A 13,563-nucleotide genomic window follows, 5' to 3' on the forward strand; every position below is an offset into this window, starting at 1 on the left:
AACCCATGTTTAAACTTACCATAAATTAGTGATATTTCCAAGTTTCCTTTCTCAGTTTTTAAGACAATCAGGATAGGGTGTCATCATTGTGCTGAGTGAAACTGAATCATCACATACTATCCCTCAATCTGATGAACAGCAGCTCATGATACATGATACAAATGAACCAGAGCAGCTGTTCCTGTTTAACAATGACCTTTCAATCTCTATTATTGCACATGCTGACAACAGGAGACACAATGCAAAAACTATTCCCCAAAAAGCTGTTCCACTCAATAAACCAGTTTGAAAATTAGTATTAAATTTGGAAACTACCTGTATTTACCAAGCCATTAGAGGAAGCATAGTGTAAGAGCCCGGAGGGAACACAGGGAGACACAAAATGAAATACTCAAGCTCGGTTTTAAAGGCAACGTTAGAAGGGCAAGCCTCTTATAGTAACATAATTTCATGCCTGAAGGTTCAGAAGTGCCCGCAAAGGTACACTATGCTTATTCATAGTGTTTAAAAAGGTGTACTGCAATTATCATAATATGATACTAAGTACCACAGGTAGAAAAATGGATAACAATCACCCAAACTCACTGGTGCGAGCCCAGCTTCGTGAGCCTGCTTTGCTCGTCAGCCCGTGAAAAACCCACATGCCAAATATAAAAACATGTGAGTTGATGCTTTTTGGTTTTAGCACCGACTCCACTTCTTGACAGGATAGAGCAGAGGATGTAAGGCCCACTTCAAAGTGCGACGTAAGGGGTACAAGCTTTACATTCAGTTAATCTGACCTGTGGGCAGTGCTTTAGCCACTAGCTCTAATGTTAATCCTTTTACTGTGCTGCTCTTCTCTCCGGCCCCCGCACTGCACTACACAGTCCACTGATCCTGGTGTCAAAGGATGCTGAACCCCTGAGACGTTTTAAGTCGGCTTCTTATTGTTTCCAAAACAAAATCAAATACAGACTCTCTTGTGTCCTTCCAGATACAATCAGGGTAGGAATTCACAAAAAGGGGCTCTATCTTGAAAATTGACTGGACTGGAGATGGTTTACCACGAACTACAGGCACTTCACATGCGCTACAGGGTGTCAGCACACTGCCTCTTTCTGCTAATTGCTGAGTGTGAAAAGCAGCCATGGAAAGCCAGCTGGAGAACGTCTGGCTGGGTTGACCTCATCAGCCTCCACCGCTTTTTTTTTAAATCTATTTTTTTCCAAAATAAAAAATTGATTTTTAACAGCCTTTGCTGTCATCACATCCTAACTGGTGATTTTACTTAGTTTTTAGTTTTCCGGTTGTTGTTGTTTTTTGTTTTTCAATATAGCGTTACCAGCACATGTGAAGACTAACTTATGCAAGATGCCATATTTGTGTGAAAAACATTTAGCAAAACAGTCTTTTCACTAAATATGAGAGAATCTCAGGCTATGAATTAAAGATGGACTTAGTCACAGTGACACCAGAACTGATAGTAGCAGTATCTTGTGATACAATACTTCTAAATACTATACTAATAATATACTAACTATACTAATACACTAATCCAGACAAAAAAATTACTAGTGCATTAAATCATCTGCAACAGTATTGATACCTCCTCCAACTAGCACACAACATCACATAGCCCCACTGCAGACAGACAGTCCCACAACCTGTTCACTTGGGAGCACCTGAATACAATGAACAATGATGCAGAAACCTTGTGAATCATATTAAAGACTAAAACCCCAGTGTTATGAAGGATTTTGTGAGGTCAGTAAAGTTCATATTTCAACAGTTATCAAAACTGTTAACCTGGCTGGCACAAACTTTAAAAAGATAGCTAATTAGCGAATAGCCACTTTAAGGGAGCGGCTAACAAGTGTGGCTAACTGTTTAAAAAAATATGTCATGTTTCTCTTAAACATACTGATTAAAGGTGAATAAAGCCAATGAACACCTAAGCAGAAACTTTTCCTGGGTACTGCCATCAAGTTTGCATTGTCATGACACTAAAATTTCAAAGAGCATTGTCATCCTTTGGTTTAAGGCATCTTTGAGTTGAGCTTTTCGACCATTACAGTTCTGCTTTTTCATGATGAAATGTCATGAGTTAAGGGTAGGAATTAAAAAAACTCAAAAGGCAGCCATGCCCTAAAGTATAGCAACCTTTGCTAAAATTTTCTACTAAACACAGGACAGTGTACACACTGGAAGCTCTGAAGCTGATGACTGGTTGCTTAAAGACCAGGCTCCCGTCGCCCAAGTGACCTTTCTAATGTATTTGCTACTCGATCATATGTCAGTCAATGGTATTTTTCACTGTCATTTGTAGTTGCTTCAGTCGCTCACTTGGAAGTAAGAAAGGGTTATGTTCTGCTCCGCCCACTTCCTATCGCCCATGGCTATTTTGCCCAAAGTCACTTAAATTCATGGAATGTGATTCGTTTTCTATGTTCACTGTGGATTGCTGCCCAGCGTGTATGTAGCTTTACTTACAAATGAACACCATGGTTTTTGGCCATAACTGAATATATGTAGCACCTACTAATATCTATTTCTTTCTTACATTTCTTTATTTACGCTCTGTACAGCACTTGGGTCAACTTAAGTTGTTTTTTTAAATGTGCTTTGTAAATAAATTTGAGTTGAGTTGTATTAAAAAAAAATAAACTGACTTCTTTTTGCAAACTTGGAACTCACCCCTTCCTTGCCATTGTTTATCGATAATCTGTGCTAGGAGACTGGCTAGACATTACTAACCTGACTTTGACTAAGTTAAAAAGAAAAAAAAGAACAACACACTGTTCTTTCCTTTAAACATAAAAAAATATTTCATTACATTACAATCCAGCTCATCCACCTAAGCACGTAGAAAACTCTATGCAGTGGTATTGACATGGTTCAACAGTATTTATGTGTAATCCCTGAAGCTTTGCAGATGATAAAGCTACCCACCAGCTCAGTTGTAGCTACTGGCTCAATGCTTACACATGAATGTTTTATAATTTCACAGGAGCTTTAAGGCCTGATATTCCACTGTATCATCTTCAGTGCTCTAAGTGCCCTCATTTCCTGAAGGGTTTGGGATTTCTTTTAATGCACTGTACAAGCCTAGAGTTGTAGTATCTATGATCCTTATGTCTCCCCCTCTTACACACACAAAGACGAATGAACACAGCACTAATATGGCCTGGCATTTGCTGTAAACATTTATCTGCTTTCATAGCGATCGCTGTGGCTGCCGTGACAACCTGCAATAGACATCAAAGACAGTGGCGAAGCAGGTCATGAGAGTCTCAGCGAAGGATTCATTCCTAGTAATAGCCACACACACTCTAAAGCCTCAATTGCACATGCCTACACACACTCCCACCCTTTGAATATTAATGTGGCTACTTGCTGGATGTCAGTTTACATCATGTGAAAGAAGCCACTGACGCAAGTGCAGGGAGGTGCACACACTTGTTTAGCGCAATGACTTTTATTACAGGAATTAGAGCTTGCCATAGGTATTAAAGGTACTGCGCTGCAGTGGTTTGAATCATATCTATCTAATAGACTACAATTTGTTTTAATGTAAATGGAAAATTATCTTTACACACTGAGGGTAATTATGTTCCACAGGGTTCTGTGCTAGGGCCAATTCTGTTTACATTATGTTACATGCTTTCCTTTAGGCAGTGTCATTAGAAGACAACCATCTTTATCTATCCATGAAGCCAGGTAAGACAGACCAATCAGTTAAACTGTAGGAATGTCTAAAAGACATAAAGACCTGGATGGAAGCTAATTTTCTGTTTCTAAATTCAGATAAAACTGAGGTTATTGTACTCAGCCTTAAAAACTCTTAGAAATGCCATAACTAACCAGATACTTACTCTGGGTGGCATTACACTGTTCTCCAGTAACACCGTGAGGAACCTTGGAGTAGTTGTTAACAAGGATGTCCTTCAATGTGCATATTAAACAAATATGTAGATATTGTGTATTTCTTCCATCTGAGCAACATCTCTAAAATTAGAAATATCCTGTCTCAGAATGATGCTGAAAAAACTAGTTCATGCATTTATTACTACCAGGCTGGACTACTGTAATTCATTATTATCAGGATGTCCTAAAACTCCATGAAAAGCCTTCAGTTGATCCAAAATGCTGCAGCAAGAGTACTGACAGGAACTGGAAAGAGAGAGCATATTCTCCTATCTTGGCTTCTTTTCTCTGGCTCCCTGTTAAATCCAGAATCAAATTTAAAATCCTTCTCCTCACATACAAGGTCTTGAATAATCAGGCCCCATCATATCTTAATGACCCAAAAGTACCATATCACCCCATTAGAGATTTTCGCCCTCAGACTGTGGGCTTACTTGTGGTTCCTAGAAAAGTAGAATATGAGGCAGAGCCTTCAGCTTTCAGGCCCTCTTCGGTTTGGATTCGGGAGACAGACACCCTCTCTACTTTTAAGATTAGGCTTAAAGCTTTTCTTTTTGATAAAGCATGAAACTACTCACCGCAGACTGAAGCACTAGCTGAGGGGAGGGGAGAGGCGCGTTTCCGTGGGAAGTGTTATCCATTTTTGTTTAGAGACAGCAGAGCTAATAGCAGCTAATGAGGTAACAGTTAGCTCTTGTGTTGCAATGGGATCTGGGCAGTGTGACACCCGATAAAATTGCAGGGGACAGGAAGTTGTTAGTTGCAAACGAGGGGGTGTGAAGTGTGAAATGGACAACTCTATACATGAACTACATCCAACTGTGCAGTCTGTGGAGAAAGACGGCAGAAGTGTTGCTGAAGGGTGACAAATTAAGGGACAAAAACAACATTTTCCCAGTAACAATGAACAGTTAGTGCCAACCTTTACACAGTAGATTAGAGTAAGTTGCCACAATGAAAGTTTTTAGTGATTTTGCAACAGCCCAATATTTGTTGCCTTAAAAATCGGATATATCAGACAATATTGTTTTTCTTTCAAGTACAGAAAACATAAACAGACCAGTGGCGTGTCTAGAAAATTTTTGTTGGGGGGCCAGGTAGGGGCACAGATTTGGAGAAGGGTGGCAGATGTAATTGGCAGATAATGTTAAAAACAATTCTACCAACCGTTAACCATAATTCAATAACCCTGTAAACCTAATAACCGAATTTGCTTTTAACTCTTATTAGCATGAGATTTTAACCTCTACAGTGCAAAGTTTTTAGATACTGCGTTGATAACGTACAAGAGATACAATCAGTCAGTGTTTATTCAGCAGTCAAGGACATCAATATTTGCATAGTATTTTTACTGACATGTAGTGCACATGTTTTGGGCAAAAACATTTTTGAATATTAAAATACGAACATTTTTAACATACAATTGGCAAATTAGCCAATGCCAATGCAAAACCAATGCCTGTTAAAAAAAGAAGAAGATAATCTTCTCACAAACTGGTGTTTGATTTTGAAACAGGAAAAAAGTGGGGAAACAAATGAAAAGACTAACATTTGAATAAAACCTGAAAGCAAGTAAATACTTTATATGCTGCCTTATGGTAAACTTTGGTAATATGGATGTATAAACAGTGTTGGGAAGGTTACTTTTAAAATGTATTCCATTACAGAATACAGAATACATGCCCCAAAATGTATTCTGTAACGTATTCAGTTACGTTACTCAATGACAGTAACGTATTCTGAATACTTTGGATTACTTAATATATTATCATGCTTTTTACAACAATGTGAATGTACTATTGCTGTGTGATTTATTACTATTACTGAAGGTCCGCGACTCCGAACTGTAGTAAAGGGACCTCTGACTAATACGGCGGGGTCCCTGTCGGCTAGTAGCCGAAAAATAGCTTTACTTTGTTGTGTGGGTCAACTTTTCTTGCGAGAGACAGAGAGAGGCGTTGAAAGGCTGCTCCAACGGAACTTATTGTTTTCGGAGGAAAACACGAACACGGTGTACAGTCGAGTCTTAATAGCTTACTTACAACTGGGCTCGTCAGGCACTCTTCTTGGCTGCAGTGGTTATTATTATATTTACATGCTTCCAGCTCCCGTTTTTCCTCGATGACAACTCGTACCTTTCCACTCCCCTTTTTCTCCCTCCTCGCTCACAGACCCATAACGTGTATGACAGTCCATTCTCCCTGCAACACGGACTACACTGCCCATGATGCTACATTCTTAAGAGCTATGCTTGTAGCATTCTGCCTGTTAGCTTAGCACAACAACAACAACGAAAAGGCGCTCTCTCACCCAGGAAACACACAGTCGCAGAGAGAGAGAGAGCATCGCCCTGTAACCATGGCAACCGTAACGCTGCCGCCTGGAACAACAGAATGTAGCTGTCAAACAAAACCCAAACAGTCCTGACCCGCGACAAAATGAAACAGGAAAGTACCGCAGTGTAATCCATTTATTTCAACAAAGTAACTGTATTCTAAATACCACCTTTTTAAACGGTAACTGTAACGGAATACAGTTACTCATATTTTGTATTTTAAATACGTAACGGCGGTACATGTATTCCGTTACTCCCCAACACTGTGTATAAAGAACAACACTGGCTGATGATGAAATACAGTCAGCTGGCATGGTGACACTGCCAGTATTAATCTGCAGGGCTGGACTGGGACAAAAAAATCGGGCATTTTGACTACAGACCGGCCCACCAGGTATTAAAGCCATAAAGCCTTTGAATGAAAACAAACGCTGTTGTGACAGTGATTTACACTGTCTTTTTGGTATATGTATGATTTCTATACATTTTACGTCAGATAAAAACTTTGTTAGCAAGATTCAGATAATTATTTAATAAAAGCTAAATATTTGAATTGAGAATAAAAAAGAAAAGTATTTCTTTGTGCCCCCCTCTCCCTGTTAATGCCCTACCTGGCCCCCTGGCAACACTTTGCTAGACCCACCCCTGCACAGTTACCAGCTGTCAGCTACTTAGAAAAGGATCCTGGTGTTATTTGTCTCTCAGAAACAGTTCATAACTTCCCTTCAACTCATTCATGTCACCTAAAAGGTAAACCTGTTTCTCCATCACAGCTCTGATGATTCAGTAAGGACATCTCCTGGTTTCATCTTCATGTTTCCCTCTCACCACATATCCAAACCGACATCATGACCAGCAGCTTTATAGCTGTGGCTCCAGCAAACATCGGCTGATACTAGAAATTAATATTAAATAAATTCTAACAACAGCTGATCAAGCTTAAACGCGCTGCTGTTGTTTAAACATCCGCTGGTTTCCTGTTTCTGGGGCAAAGTGGGCGATAAACAAACAAGAGAGACGATCAGCTGATCATTGATCAGTTTCATGATTGAAGTAGCAATAGAAGAGAGAGGGGAGATAAGAGAAGAGGCAGCTGTAAAGACAGAATAACTCCAGCTTTGTGTCTTTTTCCATTCTAGCTAAAGTACGGGACAAACTGCGTCTCTTCTCAGCTCAATACGAAATGCCTAATATTTTCTCTGAATGAGGGACCATTCCATTTTTTTAAGGAGCTGTTGGCAACTCTACTAACTAACCTTATGAATAAAATAAAGTTCACTATCAGTAACATCATAGCAACCGAACAGCTGTATAGAAACTCCTCATGCTAGCTCGGGCAGTATGAGTTATTGTAACTGACTGTAAAAAGTCAGCACAACGAAAATAAACTGCACCTAAACTTGGTTTATATCTGACCCAGATAGACTGCAGGTGATAACTTCTTACCTGAAGTTCAGTTCACCTGACACTCGGACCGGCGGCCACCTCGGGTCTCTCCTCCTGCCTCACCTTCCCTCATCCACCTGTTGCCTCTGTGGAAGCTCCGCCATAGCCACCACCAAACAACTGAGTTATTTTTACACATCGGCCAGCATCTGGCCAATCCACCACCTCTCATTGTTCATGCCGTTACAAAAAATAAATAAATAAGTCATCAGCCCACCGTGCAAATGTCCGATGGCTAGTCCAGCTATGTTAACTTGTTAACCTTTCGCCGAAAAAATGTTTTCTGCGGTGCCGTCTTTCATGCTTGGCTCTCCTACCTTTGCTAACATGATGCAGAAGCCGGTGCTGCATTCACTTACCCTCGGATATCTGAGCTTCACTGTGAAACCATAATCGTACATTTGATATTTCATTAAATTTTATTGTTTTAGCTTCGGGGTGGCACCTGGGGTGGCCAGTCTGGTTGGGGGGGTGGCCTGTGCCCCCCCAGGCCACCCCGCTGGACACGCCACTGAAACAGACTTCCCTAATATTTGTCATCTAGTTATTTATGACTTCTTGCTAATATAATATGGCAATGTAGTTAAAAGTAATCTTATGTCATTGGCACAAAAAGCCGCGAATTATTCATTTGTGCTCTGCTTGACTATCTTTGGATCAACTGGTTGTTGTGTTTGTGGGACACTATGCAACATCAGGGTTAGATTGATTTAAAATGAACTGCAACAATCAAAAAATGCCCCTTAAAGTCATTAAGAACAGAAAAGAGTTGAAATAAATGAAAAGTAAAAACTAAACTAACATCAAATAATGTGTTAGCATTCCTGGCTAATTGCCGTAGATTAATGCGATCGTGCTTGAAATGTCTTCAAGAAGCTTGAAGTACTCCAGCTGCTTTCTTTCCAAGCTCCTTAGACCTCCATGACCTGGATGACTGAACATGACCTACACAGATACTGCTGCACAATTTCTCCTTCATTCAGATCTCCTCACTCTCTTCTTTTGCCCTTTTTCCTACCCCTCAACCCCAACAGGTTGTGGCAGATCTGCCCCTCCCTGAACCTGGTTCTGCTGGAAGTTTCTTCCTGTTAAAAGTTTTTCCTTCCCACTGTCAACAAGCACTTGCTCATATGGGGTCAGTGGGCAGGTCGTCTGATTGCCAGCAGTTTATCTGTATTATTGTGGTGTCTTTATGTTACAATATGAAGCACTTTATTGTTGTTGTGCTTTATAAACAACTGAATTGAATTGAAAAAGTAGGCCTAAATTCAGTTGCACTATTAACTTTTCTTTATTGTATCTGACTTATTAGTAATTTTCATTTTACATGGCCAGTTCAACTCACATTATTGTAACCTGTGTATGTGCCATGTGAGAATTAAGTATGAAGTGTAGCTACAGTAACTAAACAGGCGTGAAGGCTGAATCGGCTGGTTGGGCCATTTCATACATAACAAAGCACCTGTTATGTGTTATTTCTTTCTCCTTCACGTCATCTCCACATATCACTGCCAGCTTTTAGCCTATCACCACCTCACCCATGTGCTCTTTGGTTTCCTAAGGAGGCGGCACGTGCTGCAGCCTGACTGCCCTGAAAAGCAGTCCTATTATAAACAACCAGTGACATTTCCTTAGCATAGACCTGGCATTTAGTGTGATAGATTTATTGACATTTGCTGTTTTATTTTTTTCCCCATCTTATAGTACTGGCTCACTGCAGCTCTTTAAAAAACCATGCACACACCGCAATTCAAATCCTCCACTGCAACCTACTCCATGTCCCTTCACTCTGATTCTGTGTGTTGTTTTGACAAACGGCAATGTTGTGCGGCTGTGAGGCGAGGGCGAGTGGGGGGGCTTACAATCCTGCACATCAGCATGCAAAGGAGACTTGCCCGTGCCGCTACGTGCATACTGAGATGCTGCGGCTCCTGCGACTGCCACTGTGCAAGTTTATAGATATTTCAAAACCATAGACTCATAATTACAGCATATTTTGATTATCACGGAAGCATAAAGCCATAATGGAAGTTGTATTTCATAGAACGGGCCAGCTTGAATAGTAATAAGCAGTGAATCTAATGGCCTCTGAAGAGGACACACAGAGTCCATTAATTAGTTTCCTCGCTCTGTAACTTGAAATAAAGAGGCGCAAAGGGGAGATGCAAGGCACTGATAGCTACTGTGGCAGAATAAGCCAAACAGCATCCATCTAGGTTTGGGCAGTACCTCTCTGCATGCGTGTTCGAGCGTTGCACAAGGTTGGTGTTTAGAAGGGGAGATGCCCTTAATGAGAGAGCTGCAGGCACAGACATACACACACATGCGAAGCATCTTCTATCAGTGTTGCTGTCTCACCTCATTTTGCTCCTTGCTCCTTCTGTCTCTGTTTATTTGGCACCAGCTACCCCAAATCGGTCCCTGTGTAAAACGTCCAATCGTGCCTGCTTTCTCTTCCAGCTTCCTGGCTCAAATTAAAGCAACACCTGGTAGTTTTACAGCGTTTACTACTGTATTTTACTATGCTGTATTTCTTCCATCAGGTCAGTGCCAAGTTATGGGGATGGAAGTTTCTACATTGGACCTTGGGTGATTTTAAAAGAAAAATGGCTTGCATTGCTTCAGACAACTCCCCCCCCCAAAAAAAACCAACAACAAACAAACAAAAGGTTCTCTCTGCCTTGCTGTGATCTAGCCGAGCTCAGTGAGTAAAGATTGTATACTAAAAAAAATTGCCAACATTCAGATCAGATACACACTTTTGTCTCAACATAATGATGAGTGCCAAGCAAGGAAGAAAATACAGTCTCAGAAAACACCACCAATTCTTCGCTAATAAGTCTCTTTCACAGCTTCTCCTCTTTATTTTTGAATTAAAAATAGTCCCTGACTGTTTAAACTACAAAAAAAAAAAAAATCACATTAGATCTGTGAAATATAGAGTGAGGCAGAGCCAAGGGGAAGGTATCCAACGCAGAGGCAGAGGGCAACACGACTGGAGCTTCTCCTTGTTTTCAGTCCAAGTCTCATCTGGCAATTTGGGATTTTCAGTAGCTTTACATGATATCGCCACTCGAAGACAATTTTAAATATAAGGTCATTTTTCTTGTCCCAGTTGGAAGACCTAATAACTCTGCAATGCTAACAGGTATTTGAAGGTTAAAGGACACTGGAAGCAATGTACCACAGACCGTGTAAAGGACAACTGGCCCCCCGAGTGCAGAAGAAGCTTTGTTCTGCAGTAATAATATAGGCCTGGACCAGAAGACGGAGCAAATAGCAGGTGGAGGACGTAGCGAGAGAGACAGTAAAAAGTAAATTGGGACATGTTGAAGGATGGCGAGCCAACAAACCCAGGAATGGTGCGCAAATAAAATGGAGGAAAATTAAAGACAGAAGGTAAACAGGAGCAAATTGCTGACAATTAAACAAAAGATCTGCGGGACAAACACAAAGAGAGGAAGCAGGAGAAGGGAGGTGGGCAGGAGGCAAGGCAAAGATAATATAAGAAACAGGTCAGTGAACACTGCCCCTTTCCCCTCTTACCCTGCCCTGTCTGCCACAGGCAGTAATGCTGAGCTCTGTATTCCTCTTCCTCCTGTCTTCACTTGTTTAACTGTTCCCCCCATTTCCCTTCCAATTTCTTTATTTCCCCTTCCCAACTGTCCTCTCACCTCCCCCTTCATGAACTGTGAATAGCAAAGAAGTTACATCCTGGCAGCTTGCCTATCCCTGCCTACCAAACTGCTTCTTCTGTGCCAAATTTCATACAGCCTAAGGAATATGTCCACACACCAAGGTCAAATAGCGCCCGGGCAGGCCGTATATCACTGCCAACAGTAAACACCTGCAGAGCTCAAATCAAACCTCTTCTTCTTTATAGAGAATACATTCTGATCATCTCACTCAAGTGATAATCTGACAATACTGACAATATACTCACACACAACAAGATATTAAAGTACAATCTTTGGATATATAACAAAAAAGGCTGAAAATCCTCACTTAGCTTAAAGTGTAACTAACAAATGTTCTGCATAATTGTTGGCAAATGGCTCCTGTCCCCAGAGAAATTAAGTAGGTTGAGAACAGCGTGGCTAACTGTAAATACTAAATATGTATAATGATATCTGTGGCTCTCAGAGCGCTTACATTCATGAAGATTTCAATTTGCAAGAAAAGAAAAATATGGAATATTTTTCATAGGTTTAAACAACAGATTTTATATAAAAAGAACATCAACTACTGGTATAAGAATCCTACTGTGAAGCCGCTGTTTAAGTATTCTGGTCATAACAATCTTTTTCTTTTTAAATCCCTGAACCATACCCCGCTTTATTGCCTCTTTTACACTAAATGTTACCATAATTAACCAAATGAGCATTATCTCAGAGTAAATAAGACTTGTCACTTGCGGCCAAGATCATAAACACATTAGGAAAATGTTCACTGTATACTTAGAAGTAGACTTATGTTCTTACTGACTTCTATAGAGTCTGACAACTTTTTGATACAGAAGCAATCGGCCCCTGCTGGCCATTAGAAAGAATCCAGGCTTAATGAGCTTCACGAAACCAATGACGGTCAGGACAGGAACTTAATGACCCAGATGACATGTTGTGGTTGCTGAGAATAAATACTATGAAAAGGATTTCCACGTTGTCATTTCTTGGGTGATAACTTCACACTGAGATTCTGACAAAAGAAAAGTGTAAAGCATCTAAAAAGCACAGACAGATAAAATATGTTGTAAATGTAATTTGGTTGCAGACCGCCCTCAGGAGATTGTGTTAAATGACACATGCGTCCTCGCAGATAGAGGTCAATATTCTAGCATAACTAATGGCACCATTGTTTGTACAAAGGGAAACATACAGCACCGTAACGATGGCCTCACATCAAGCTCCAAATTGTGCCCCAACCATCGGCTTCCTTTGCCTTCTATGGCGACCGCTGCCAATGACCGTCACATCTACTTTAGCAGCTAATGGAAACCAAATCACGAGCACGAAATGGTTACAACTGACCAGCCTTTCACCCAATCCTCTCTGACGCTAACACAGAGCTCCCCCACGTGAGTCATTCTAACATTGTTTTCACATCTGCTGCCAGTGTGTTGCGGTACTCCTCCCATATTCGACACACTAAATTGCCCTTCATTACAGTTCGGGGAGATTTTGAACAGGTGTTGTGCGAATGTTTGATCCCAATTTGAAAACGACATTTTTCTCTCACCGAGGGGGTGTGAGTTGTATTTTTGTCTAACATGCAGGCAAATGGTCATTAAAACAAACAAAGAAAACATAACAAAACAAAAAAAACCAATACTGATCCCACATTCGATATCTCAAATCATTGTCTGCCTTGTAGAGATGAGTCCTGAAAAGGCAATGCTTTTTCAATCATTCTTGACTTTTTTTTTTAAACCACAAATATGAATCCTGAACAAAACATATTGATTGGGTACTTTTAGAGGCAGTGTGGGGACAGGGGATGGGTTTTTATTTAAAACAAGCATGGGACTAGGGTTGTTAAAGTTGATTAGTATCGATTCTCAGATACTGATCAATGTTAAAAATGACTATTAGACAGATTAGATACTCATTTTCAACAGGATTCATATCAGCAGTCATGTCTTGGCCTACTACACTTGACACATAACTTTATACAGCACATCTGCAGACAGGCAGGAACACAGCAGCTTGCAATAGCAGCTAAAGTAGTTAACATTCATTCAGCAACACTTTAAGAGGAATTACAGAAGGTCAGTTACCCTCCCATTTAAACAACACTGAAATATCAAACAGTTATTATAAATGTTAACCTGGCTGGCGCGCATGTTAATGTTAACTGCTTAACTATTAGTAATTACCCAC

The 13,563-nt window shown here is 40.5% G+C and overlaps 1 protein-coding gene across 2 annotated transcripts in view; it reads right to left on the reverse strand.

Annotated features, from left to right (window-relative positions):
- The window catches only part of ncam2 (neural cell adhesion molecule 2), a 462,302-nt gene that overhangs the window by 280,146 nt on the left and 168,593 nt on the right, over window positions 1–13,563 (reverse strand). The window contains exon 1 of one of the 2 annotated variants that reach the window (XM_080878984.1): window positions 4,485–4,598. The exons of the other annotated variant lie outside the window; for it this stretch is intronic. The gene's annotated coding sequence lies outside the window, so the exon portion shown is untranslated. Of the gene's footprint in view, window positions 1–4,484; window positions 4,599–13,563 lie in introns of those variants that run through there. 2 annotated transcript variants of the gene reach the window in all.

This window comes from Rhamphochromis sp. 'chilingali' (assembly GCF_963969265.1).
Source record: "Rhamphochromis sp. 'chilingali' genome assembly, chromosome: 3".
Taxonomy (NCBI): domain Eukaryota; kingdom Metazoa; phylum Chordata; class Actinopteri; order Cichliformes; family Cichlidae; genus Rhamphochromis; species Rhamphochromis sp. 'chilingali'.